This window comes from Dermacentor andersoni, chromosome 8 (genome assembly GCF_023375885.2).
Source record: "Dermacentor andersoni chromosome 8, qqDerAnde1_hic_scaffold, whole genome shotgun sequence".
NCBI classification, from domain to species: Eukaryota; Metazoa; Arthropoda; class Arachnida; order Ixodida; family Ixodidae; genus Dermacentor; species Dermacentor andersoni.
The window spans coordinates 89,190,968-89,202,799 of NC_092821.1; the positions used below are offsets into that span (position 1 = coordinate 89,190,968).

An 11,832-nucleotide genomic window follows, 5' to 3' on the forward strand; every position below is an offset into this window, starting at 1 on the left:
AAGCAAGTTAACGTGTCTTATCTTAGAACAAATTTATTAGTGTACCATGCGCCACATGTGCCTCCATATTGGGTGGCGTTCATTCAAGACTCAGTTCATCCGATGTTCCTCATTTCTAGTTTAGAATAACAGGGCGGAGCAAGCTACAGCTCAGGCTGAGTTGTCGGGCTTTCTGTAAACAATTTTTGTTCTCGCTTCCTCCCGAGCACCTCATTGCCTTCCATACAACTGTCACACAGAAAAGTGCAAAAATTGAAAAGCTAGCCTGATGCAGCATATGCGTACACTTTTTGTGCTGACGTATAAGATTGATCCCTGTATTTAGCTGCGCCTTAAACAGCTCTAGAGCATGTTTAAAAGCTCGAAGAGAATCAACTCAGAACACCGCTTCACACTCTCAGTAGAGGAGTTCCCTCCGAAAGCGTAAGTGCTTCTATTGAGAGCGTCAGATTTTGATCGGTTAATTGGCTCTTTCGCTGCATTCTCCTTTTATTACCGTGTCGCGACCTCGTCTGAGGTGGAACAAATATCGCTACTCGCGCACAATCCAGCGGTACTCGACAATGCAAGTAAATTACTGAAAAGTTACTATCCGCTAGAAGTTTATGTGAAGATGTTCGGAGCGGTTGTTCTCACGCTTGAAGCGCCTTGGCTTCTTTGCTGCGTTATGGAACCCCTCACAATGCAGATGTTGCAGTGATTGACGTGTCCAAATCCATTTACTAAACAAACCTTTCAAATTGCAAATAACCGCGCGCACAAATAACGGTTTCAATACCACTAAACTAACACGTCCATTCTTGTTACAATTGCCACTGTACACTGGCCGAATAACCTTGGCCCTGGTGGCATACACGCCTCACGCGCATTCAGTGGCTGCGATGGAGTCCAGCAATATCCCCGCTGATTGTTCCCGGAGTTGACTTGTAAAACTTTTGCCACGCTTGCTCAGATAATTGGAAACAATCATGATACCAGTTTCCCATCGCCATCACCGCAGCTGCTTCAATTGGCCGCTGCTGCCCTTTCAGCTTTGAAATCAAATATGGATGGCACGTCGACGATCTCGACACATTGTAGAAGGCGTTCATAAGTTGCACCGCGTAGATCTGTAGAACTTCCTTTTGCTTGATTTGCTTAGATATTATAGGTAACGAAAAATTGGAAATCTTGCGCGACAGTACAGAATCCTCTACGGTACCGAACCTGAAATTATATGATATCCATGGTGTACAGAAGCACCTGAACACGAAGTGATGGTTGGCGATATTTTTAGGATTCGGTACTGCGTGGTGAACGCAATACGTAGTATTCAGTGGCCATGGCATCTATATTTCATTTATACAAAACATATACAGTCGCTCCTATTTTCATAAATTCGTTACCGACACAGCTGCATGTCCCTGAAGCATCAGGTTGAGAACGCCTGCGAAATATCAAAGAAAACATAGTCGTCTCGTGGAATTTATCGCGAAATAATGACTTTCGTTTGTTTGCTTAGTCTTTTGATGCATCTTGTACGGTTTACATTGAGCATGCTGTAAGCCAAGACATAACGCGGATAGTCTGACCACGACAGTGATATCCGTTGATCTATATTCTCCGAACACATAATGAGAAAGGAGCCCTTGAAAACGCACATAAACCACGCCACTCTATAACATCTGTTAGTGATTTCGATTTTTAATTTCGAGAAATCTGGAGTACATTATTAAATTTTTGTTTCTACGAAAGCAACGGTATGTATCAGGGAATATCGTTCCGTGCACAAATTTCTACGAGATTTCTTGTTTCTTAAATTTTGAGTTGATTGTACGATTTTTTCTTCGGTGAGTATATAGTTCACCAATTTTCACTGTGGAACACAGTTCTTCCCTCCAGTGCGCGGAGCAATAAAGCTTTTGAGTAGCGGTCTTTACAAAGTTCACAACGCCAAGCGACGATTTAGCCAGGCAGGCATTATGACACTGTATTGGATGTTTAAGTGCAAATACAATGAGACTGAAATGGCATAGTAATATTGGCACAGAGTTACGCAAATACATGGAAAAATAATTAGGCCGAGGCTATCTGAAGAGGACTGTAGACATTAGTGTGATAAGCAATAAAGCAATGTAGCGAGACACCATATTCAGCATGTGCAGCATCATGTGCAGCACCATATGCAGCATCAACTGCAGCTGAGCTCCTCTTTTGAACTTCCCTGAACACGCTGCGCCATCTAGCGGCGCTACTGCAAGTCCTACGTGTAGAGCGTGTTTGAAAATATAAAGATAGCATTGTCGGCATATGTATGACCTAGGTGTGATTCGGCTCAGGACCAGCGAAACTTGAAACGCTTTTCTTGTCACTAAGGAGCGGCACATACCCAGGGGGACACACTCAATGAGTCAGTGACAAAGGTTGGCGCCGAATAGGTTAGTTGATGAGTAGGACATACACAGGGCTACATACTCGGTGACTCAAGCAAGCTAGTCTGAACATTGGTTTCAAATCCTGCTCCTCTATAGAGTGCCGTATACTCAACGTTAAACCATTGTTTACACCGGGACTCAAGTTGGCGTGAAAACCGTTGAGATGAAACAGGCAAACATGGCCGAAAAGTTGAGGTTCACCAACAATGCTACATAAGGAATGCCACTAAAAATAACAAATATTGCAAAGGCGGCAAGTCATATTGACTTGCTCCAGGTGCCTTGCAAGGAATCGCATCTGGGCTCGCCACTTCAAGTCAGTCGCCCGCTTACCTCCGTGATAAATTTGCTTTTGGGGACAATTTCTCATCAAATTCAATTTCCGAAACACAAGCTCAGCTATGATTGCTCTCTTTTTTATGGTTTTGCCAAGAACACCAGAATAACACTTAAATAAAACGAACTCAACGGTCGTTGTGCTGTTGACCAATATAGCATATTTGTTACAAAAAATCGGACTGAGAGCAGTTGAGTACTTTACTATAAAAGAAATACCAGTATAATAAATGTATTTATCTATTCATTCCTACCAGGCAGTCAAGTGTCAGAGTACCATGGAGCTTCCTGTAGCTGGGTTGATATTCGCAGCGTGCATTGCAATCGTGGCCCATCCTGCCGCAGGCATGGTTGCGCTCGATTTTGAAAAAGATGATGAATGCCCTGTAAGGTACTCCGATGGTAAGTCTGCAATTGTGCACACATGCTATTCGTTGATTTTAGTGAGTTTCAATTATACTTCAAAAAAAATTTTTAGCTCAATGTTACTCAGATTCCCACTCGCGTTTTAGCATATTTAGGTGTTTTCAATACACTGATAATAACGTACCAAGAGCCGTTCATGTTAGCATGAAGTTATCACCTATCACAAGTTTGTAACGACAGCCGTTGAACCTATGCATGGCATGGGTACAGTCATGGCGTAGTCGAAATATTGGGCCAAGCATACTAGAACGACGAATGAAAAACAATGCAGCAAATGTTCTGTGAAGTAAGGACAAAAAAGAAAACAACAATTTAGAGAAAACAACAGCGTGTTGACTGTAGGAAATTGTCAAAGTGAATGAGGTTACTCGAGTACGAATTCAATATTCACATCCTTCATTGTAGTACGTTACGTAGAGCCAGTCATCTTCTTGACAGTGGAATACCATAACACATTGCTCGCGGCAATCGAAGATAGACAGGAGCGCTCACGTTCTTGAACTAGCAGGAGATTTGACACCCCTAACTAATGTCCAGGAGACGCGCATCGCTTAACTTTGCCCAATGCTCGCTTCCAACGCTCGTCTTCTCTCATAGCCTTTGTAACAGGATAGCTGCTCATTCGGTCAAACGTAAGTATTGCTAACTATTGGTGAGCCACAAATTACAATGTAGTGGTGATGATGTTGATGGATTTAAATCAGGGAAATTCAGATATTAAACGGAGCCTCTCCAGTGTGCAAGCTTCAGGTGGGCTGGAAATCGGGTTTAACTACTTTCAGAGCTTATGGGTATTGGCTAGCACGTTGGTGTTCTCCCCATTTGATGAAACTTGTAAACTGCAAGCGTAGAGCTGTCTGTGTGTATTGGAGTGGTCTTGGAGAATAGTTTCGACGGTGAAGGCAAGTAGGTAGGGATTTTGATATTATTTTTAAGACAAACTTTTAAAACATTTTTCAACTAGAACTGTAAGATGAATCCAAAATGTTTCTCTTCACCACGGATGAAAAAACGCAACGTTCATTGCTCATGCCGCAGTTGGGTACTCAAAAGATCTCTTTCGAAACAGCAAAAAGCGATGCTTGTTTTAATGTTGCTGGTTTTTGTTGAAACGAAATTCAAATAATGAGATTTAGTCACCATATATAGTGTCGGCTACTATCTTTTACATAACAGAAAGAATATAAAGATATTGTGAGATAAGACCATGTCGAAAGTTAAAACAAAATTAAGAGCCAAGTTTGCATAGAGTCCTGGACACACGGGAAAATAAAAAAGAATAGAAGGCAAGGTGAAGTTGTACCACACATTGCACTGAGTACGGAGACATAGGTGCATCATTACTCGCTGTACATTCATGTGCTCATTACTCATTAAACCGTCTTATAATCACCGACAGCGATCTTAGAATGCAACGCATCTTTTTCCTTATGTTTTTGCTGGTGGAGGGAAGAGGAAGAGGCGTGCTGCTGCTTACCCAGTCGTGCCTTGGACACTTTTCTGATTACACCTAAAAACCTAACCGACTGATTTCACATTCGCTGATGCTACGTGTACTGACACAGGTTAAAGGACACAGGAAAGGGTGGCTATAACAGGTCGACAATATTTTGCGCCTTCTGGCAGAAGGCGCAGACACGTGTACATTTTTTTCAACTTTTATTTCTATCACGAAAAAAAAAGCATTAGGTATTTGCTCATGAATTTTTTTTTCTGGTCCTTTATAACCAGTGTGAGCACACTCCTTACCCTTGATTGCGTTCATTCCGTCATCGTGTTTGTACCGTGGTACACGGTAACATGCCAAAACAAGCTGTAACTTAAGACATCTCTTTCTTTCTGCAAATGCCTTTTCTTCTGCCCTTGTTAAATGTTGACACTAATGAAAGCATTGCTGCATGAATTCGCCATCCAGTAGAAGAACAAACTGACGACAGCTAGTGTCCAGAAACGTTAACTTAGAATAATGCAACTAACATATTTCTTGTAATGTGCACTAAAAATCTGGGCTAGCTGCCTTCCCCGCGGCGTTCTTGTCAACGTTATCGGTATTTTAACGTTGAAGGAACCGAATTAACTTTTTCACATGTACATGAAGAATTTTCTTCTGACAGCAATGGTGTGATTCACTATAGTGTAAATGTGGATGATTACACCGATGCTCTATGATAGTGTCTGCATACGGTTTCTTCTGAAATGTTGAAAGAGAACGGTCACCTTCTATTTCATTTTAGGAGTCGGAAATTGCACTGCTTTTGGATTTTCAATACCGCCGGGAGAAAGCAAGGGCCTCTCACATCCCTGCGTTATGGTTGAATGCAGTTCAAGTGGACAGGATATTAAAGTCCGAGGGTAAATATTATACGTTATATACGTGAGTTTTCCTAATGACCCTTTATAGTACCTCTTCGCGCTATGTACGCTCAAACATGAAAAAAGCGCGTTATTTATATTGATATGCAAGTATCGCGGAGGCGACGTGAAGGAAATTACAAGGAAACTTATATACGTATTTTAAAACATCTATATGCGCATAATAATTTACGATGGGACGCTATAACAAAAGCCGTAAAAATTATGTTGCAATAGGTAACAAATACAATATCACGTATGCGCCAAGCAATATAATGTCTACACTTGGATGAGTTCGTTCGGAGTTTGTTACAAGAACAACGCAAAAGCACCCGCCGTGGTTGCTCAGTGGCTATGGTGTTGGGCTGCTGAGCACGAAGTCGCGGGATCGAATCCCGACCACGGCGGCTGCATTTCGATGGGGGCGAAATGCAAAAACACCCGTGTACTTAGATTTAGGTGCACGTTAAAGAACCCCAGGTGTTCAAAATTTCCGGAGTCCTCCACTACGGCGTGCCTCATAATCAGAAAGTGGTTTTGGCACGTAAAACCCAATAATTAAATAAATAATTATTTAAACACAAGATAACAAAGTCAAAATACTAGCGACCACTAGGAAATGGCGCCACTTATGGAGGAATGGGTTTAAATGCGTACCATATCACAAACATATGTGATGGGAAATGCTGAAAGGATTAGCATAATGGCTTGAAAACAGCGGCCATTCTTTACGTACGAGTGGGCAGGTGGCCGTGTGGATTTAAAAGAAAATAACGATCTCTGCCACTCATGAAAAACGTAGAACTCCGAAGAGCAAAAGCCGGCATGTAAGAAGAATGAGGCAAAAATTTTGAGAGCTTGTCGCTTCAGAGTCATCCACAAGCATCCATTGCACTGAGGGTATTCAGAAGCGAAGGAAACTGGAAGGGTTACTACGCGGTTAAAAATTGACGTTGCTATGTACTCGGCGGATATCATGACTATGTGTCATCGAAATGCGCTAGCGTAAAACTTAGTGGACTTTCTGGCGTCCCAAGTACGAACGCTAAATATATGCGCGCTTACACGGAACGCGTTAGTTCTCGAATGACTGCTTTCGCGCCTCGTCATAAGCTGTTGCTCAAAGATGCCTTTTTCATCGAGAGGGCGTGGAGTTTGAGAGAAAGAGCGAGAGGGGTGGTACATATGTAGCCATCACATATGCAGCCAGACCATATGTAGGTGCCGTATATCTTGCTCTACAAATAAACCGGTAAGAAACCATGCTCTAAAATAACACTTAAAGGCATACTGCAACTACAAATTGTGCTGTGTATTCAGGGCAGGCTAATACATATTCACATTTCACGTGCTAAAAGAAAAGCGTGGCTCTGACTCCGGCTCCTCTGATACAATCTCGGTCGTGGCAGCGTTCCCCTCTGCCAACAAGGCGAACGAATACGCACGAAAAAGCAACAATCGTATATTCGTGAGGCCTGAACAGCATGCATTAGCCTACGGAAATAACTTCCGATCATATACCGCACCATGCGCATAGAATTTTCATGACTTGTGCCAAAAAAGTGTCGATAATATATCGAGGTAGCTCAGTAGCCATGACGTTGCGCAGCTGACATCAAGATCATCAATTTTAACCCGGTCGGGGCACCTGAACGCGAATGATGGTGGAATGCGTATATATATATATATATAAGAAAGACAGAAAAGCAAGAAAGAAAATAGCAGGGCTCAACGTTGCAGATTGACTACAATTTGTTATTCGACAGCTGCGTATAACTGTTTACGGTGATATTATTCTGCGCTTTTTCATGCAGATCTATTATCTCTGTCTCTTTAGAATATCACTTTTGGTGTTTCCCAGAAACAACAACAACAACAAAAAAAAAAAACAATGGACAAGAAATTATTTGTCATTGCTGAGGCTGGTAGCTTTCTGGACGCATTCGCTGCAGCATGTTTCCTAAAATGTTTCCTAACCTAAATTTCCGGACAAACCCTTTCGGACTTTCATATATATGTATATATATATATATATATATATATATATATATATATATATATATATATATATATATGTATTGTGAGCATTATTTTACCCATTAATCTTCTTCACCTGTATATATTCATCATCATGCCAGCGTTATCGTCTTTAGCGCGCGACCTGCGAGAAAAACCGTTGAGGCTGAGCAGCTGTCTCGCAAGTGGTGGAGGCTGCTTTCTCTCCCTTGGTCCTCTACTCCTTCGAGCCTCCCTGGAGCTTCGTTCAGGCTGGCGCTTGCTCCGCCTTTCGGCCAGGAACAACAAGCAGTATCCATTATCTCCAGTGAATGAAGCACCTAATTCCAATAATAGGGCGATTAATTTTGTGTCTTCTTTCACAAGGTTTAGTGCGTCTGCAAGAAGCGCTTGTGGCTGAATAGCTGGCTGGTCCTGGATATAGTGCATAGTAGTACAGGGGTGACTTCGCATATGACGTGATGAAACGCGGGCCTCATCGTGGAGGCAGTGTAATTCACGGTCGCCTGGATAATATGGTCCGCTTAGTGGAGATTTCAGCGCCTTTCTAATCTTCCGGGTCGGTGCGTAATCCATGTTCCCCTAAACGCGTTGTAGAAAGTGAACAGCCGAATAGAGTGAAGCGACCGCTTCACTAAAGATTCACTTCACGTGGTATACAACATGAGCGTAGAACCTAAATGTCAATAACGGACAACAAGTGTGTTTAAGTTATTCCTGTGGTCGGTATCACACAGCGCAACACGGGTTTATTAAATTCCATGTTGTTCAAGTCTTACTAAGTATGCCTTGCGACAATGTTACGGATAGTAAACTAATATATAATTCAGATATGTTGCGAGCAGCCCGAGGAATTCAAGAAAGATCAGTAATTATCAGCGAAACTTGGTTCTGGCGTAAAGTGTCGATTCCTTTCAACTACACCAATATTGCCGTTTGTTGGAAATATGGACCTTAAAACATATCACAAGCGCGTTTTGATGCCACCTGTGAAATTCGAACCCCTCGGCATGCGTAAGATCCAGAAGCTGCATCTGAATAATGAATGAGGAATATGTAATGCGTGCAAATTGGGAGAAAAACGTTTTCTTAACTTAGTTCAAACGAATTTTGCGTATATGAAATGTGGATATCGTTTAACCGTTTCTAGAAAAAAAAAACCGGTTGGTTAGATGACTTGTAAATGTCCTAAGAACACCACAATAGTAAGAAACGATATCGCGTCATGCCGAGAACCCATAGCAATAGTAATTCAATAAGGATATAATCAATGACGTGTGTAATGAGTCTGAAACAGTGTGCTATGGGATTCTATGTGTTTTTGCCACCCGCTGCCCTGCCGCCACCAAGTACCATCTAACAGCCACACCCTCTGCCAAATGGCGCGGATTGCCCAGAGTGCTCGGAGAGCCCCAGTTGTAAGTTGACCGAAGATCGTAGGCCAGTTGGCTTTGGTGGCCCATGGTAAAACCACAAGTGAGGTGGTGCAGGTAGGTGTGGGCTGGGCCTCTTTTCAAGTCAGAGAAGCGCAGAACAAATTAGTTCTCAAGGAAAACCACGTATCTGAGTGAAAATAGAAGGATGGCTCAAAATGTACAAATATCTGTAGCTCAAAAGAATGTAGCTCAAGAAGGAATGGAGGAAGAGATCAGTAACGTTGGCTGCCAAGTACAGTGTAATTGACAGTGTATATAGACCACCAGGAGGCACCAAAAAGATAGAGAGAAAAAGGGGGACAGTGAATTGGACGCAAAGGTTAGGAACAGAAAGACCATGGAGATTTAGAAAGAAACGACAAGAAAGAAATTGGAAAGTAGAATACGTGCAATAACAAAAAGGGTAATGTCTTTATATCTGAAGCTGGAGCTGGTTGCCTAAAGGCTAAAGCATACGGGAGCAAATATTCAGAATAACCCGAGGCATGCGCGTGTTCTAAAATACCACGACAGGAAGAGAACAGCAGTTTACGATAGGTAGCGAGACACTGGAAGTGGTAAGGGAATACATCTACTTAGGACAGGTAGTGACTGCGGATCCGGATCATGAGACTGAAATAATCAGAAGAATAAGAATGGGCTGGGGTGCGTTTGGCAGGCATTCTCAGATCATGAACTGCAGGTTTCCATTATCCCTCAAGAGAAAAGTGTATAACAGCTGTGTCTTACCAGTACTTACGTACGGGAAAGAAAGCTGGAGGCTTACGAAAAGGGTTCTACTTAAATTGAGTACTGGAAGTGGTAAGGGAATACATCCACTTAGGACAGGTAGTGACTGCGGATCCAGATCATGAGACTGAAATAATCAGAAGAATAGGAATGGGCAGGGGTGCGTTTGGCAGGCATTCTCAGATCATGAACTGCAGGTTTCCATTATCCCTCAAGAGAAGAGTGTTTAACAACTGTGTCTTACCAGTACTTACGTATGGGGCAGAAAGCTGGAGGCTTACGAAAAGGGTTCTACTTAAATTGAGGACGACGCAATGAGCTATGGAAAGAAGAATGAGAGGTGTAACGTTAAGGGATAGGAAAAGAGCAGATTGGGTGAGGGAACAAACGCGAGTGAATGACATCTTAGTCGAAATCAAGAAAAAGAAATGGGCGGGGGCAGGACATGTAATGAGGAGGGAAGATAACCGACGGTCGTTAAGGGTGATATTACCGATGGTCATTAGGGGTTAGGAGGAGGGATAATGAGGAGGGAAGATAAGCGATGGTCATTAAGGGTTATATTACCGATGGTCTTTAGGGGTTAGGAGGAGGGATAATGAGGGATAATAACTGTTTTAACGTGCCGCACGAGATAGATTGTCCGCGCCAGCAGATATATCGCAAATTGAAAGCACACGTAGACCTGCGCTCAAATTTAGCATTAGGGAGTATGGTAATCATCGGCGAATATGTTGCACTGTAAAAATCACCTGCATTGCAGTGCATTTAGACTTACTTCGTAATAAGGACATTATGGCAAGACCCGTAAAAGTTTGCCGAGAGGATAATACACTCGTACGTGCACCTACAGACGTCCTCACAGATGCTATCCCAACATAGCCTTCCTGACGATCACGTACAATTTTCTACGTGTAAATAGGCGCCAGGGTCTCGTAACTGATCATTACGCTGATTTCTAGAGGTAGCTTCAAGAATCGATGCACTGTGAATGATATTATTTTGGTTTTAATCGTTAGCGCCATATATGTAGATAAATGTCAGCACTGATTCACACAAAAATATTAAAACTTAAGCAGAGCCTATAAACCAGCAATCAATAGATTTGCTTTCGTGATTTCACACAGAAACTGGCGTATACAATGCGCGCGGACAATTTAGATACAACGGGGATAAGAACGGGACCTATTGGAATAAGGGCGACGCTCGCAGCAAATGTATACCATGTTTTTTATCTCATTGTAGCTTTTTAATTATGGAAGAATGCTCAATCAGGGGTAGACTTGTTAATGATGTTTTGCAAGCCGCTAAGTTACATACATCTACTGTGACTATTTTTTGTAGTGGCAGTGCTTAGATATAATTCCAGTTTTTCACATGCAGGTGCCCGAAAACACCGGAAGTTTGCGAAAACCCAAAGATTCCACTGATAGCTGGCGCATCATGGCCGCGCTGCTGTAAACTGTGCAAGTCAGCTAAGGCTGCGCCTAAACGTACATAATCTTAATCAGGTGAAGAATAGCAAACCAAAGATTGCGGCTGGTTTGCTGTCCGCTTTTTCTCTCTCTATCTGTCTCTTTCTTCCTGAATTTATACTTAATAAACCACATTTTCTACAGTATGGAAGGGAGACGGAGGGACCACTTTTTCGAATTCTTTAATAAATAAATTTTTCTGCATTCCACTGAATGATGGTTATTTTTTGAAGGTGTGAAGGTTTTATTGAAAAAATATTTGAATGCAGGAAAGTATATGGTAAATATTAGTACAGAAGGACGTCCCAGGTGCAAGTGTTCAAGCACACGACTTCAGGTTCGGGTCAAGTGTTATTCAATTGATATTTTTGTCCTTTAATCAAAAATAGGCTTTTCATAGAGAATGCAAGGGCCGTATTTCTCATATAAATGAAATACCTGCAAAATTTTAAAGCGCGGCTTTTCCTGCAACACATAATTTCGTATTTGGGTTATTGGAATAACCTGTCTGGGAGAAAATGAAATCGATACATTGTTTTGAGATATAGTCATGCATCCATTCTTGGGTGAAGGGACAGCCCAGCAAGGTAAAAGAAAATAAACATCTATCTTCATGTAGGGCAGAAAACGTCTTATGCGCTACTCCTA

General features: G+C 42.1%; 1 long non-coding RNA gene across 1 annotated transcript; it reads left to right on the forward strand.

Annotated features, from left to right (window-relative positions):
* Positions 1–3,013: 3,013 nt before the first annotated feature.
* LOC129384380 (uncharacterized) lies at positions 3,014–11,398 on the forward strand. Its single transcript, XR_008612133.2, has 3 exons — positions 3,014–3,152; positions 5,411–5,528; positions 11,093–11,398. It is a non-coding gene; the product is annotated as an uncharacterized lncRNA (long non-coding RNA).
* The last annotated feature ends 434 nt before the right edge of the window (positions 11,399–11,832 follow it).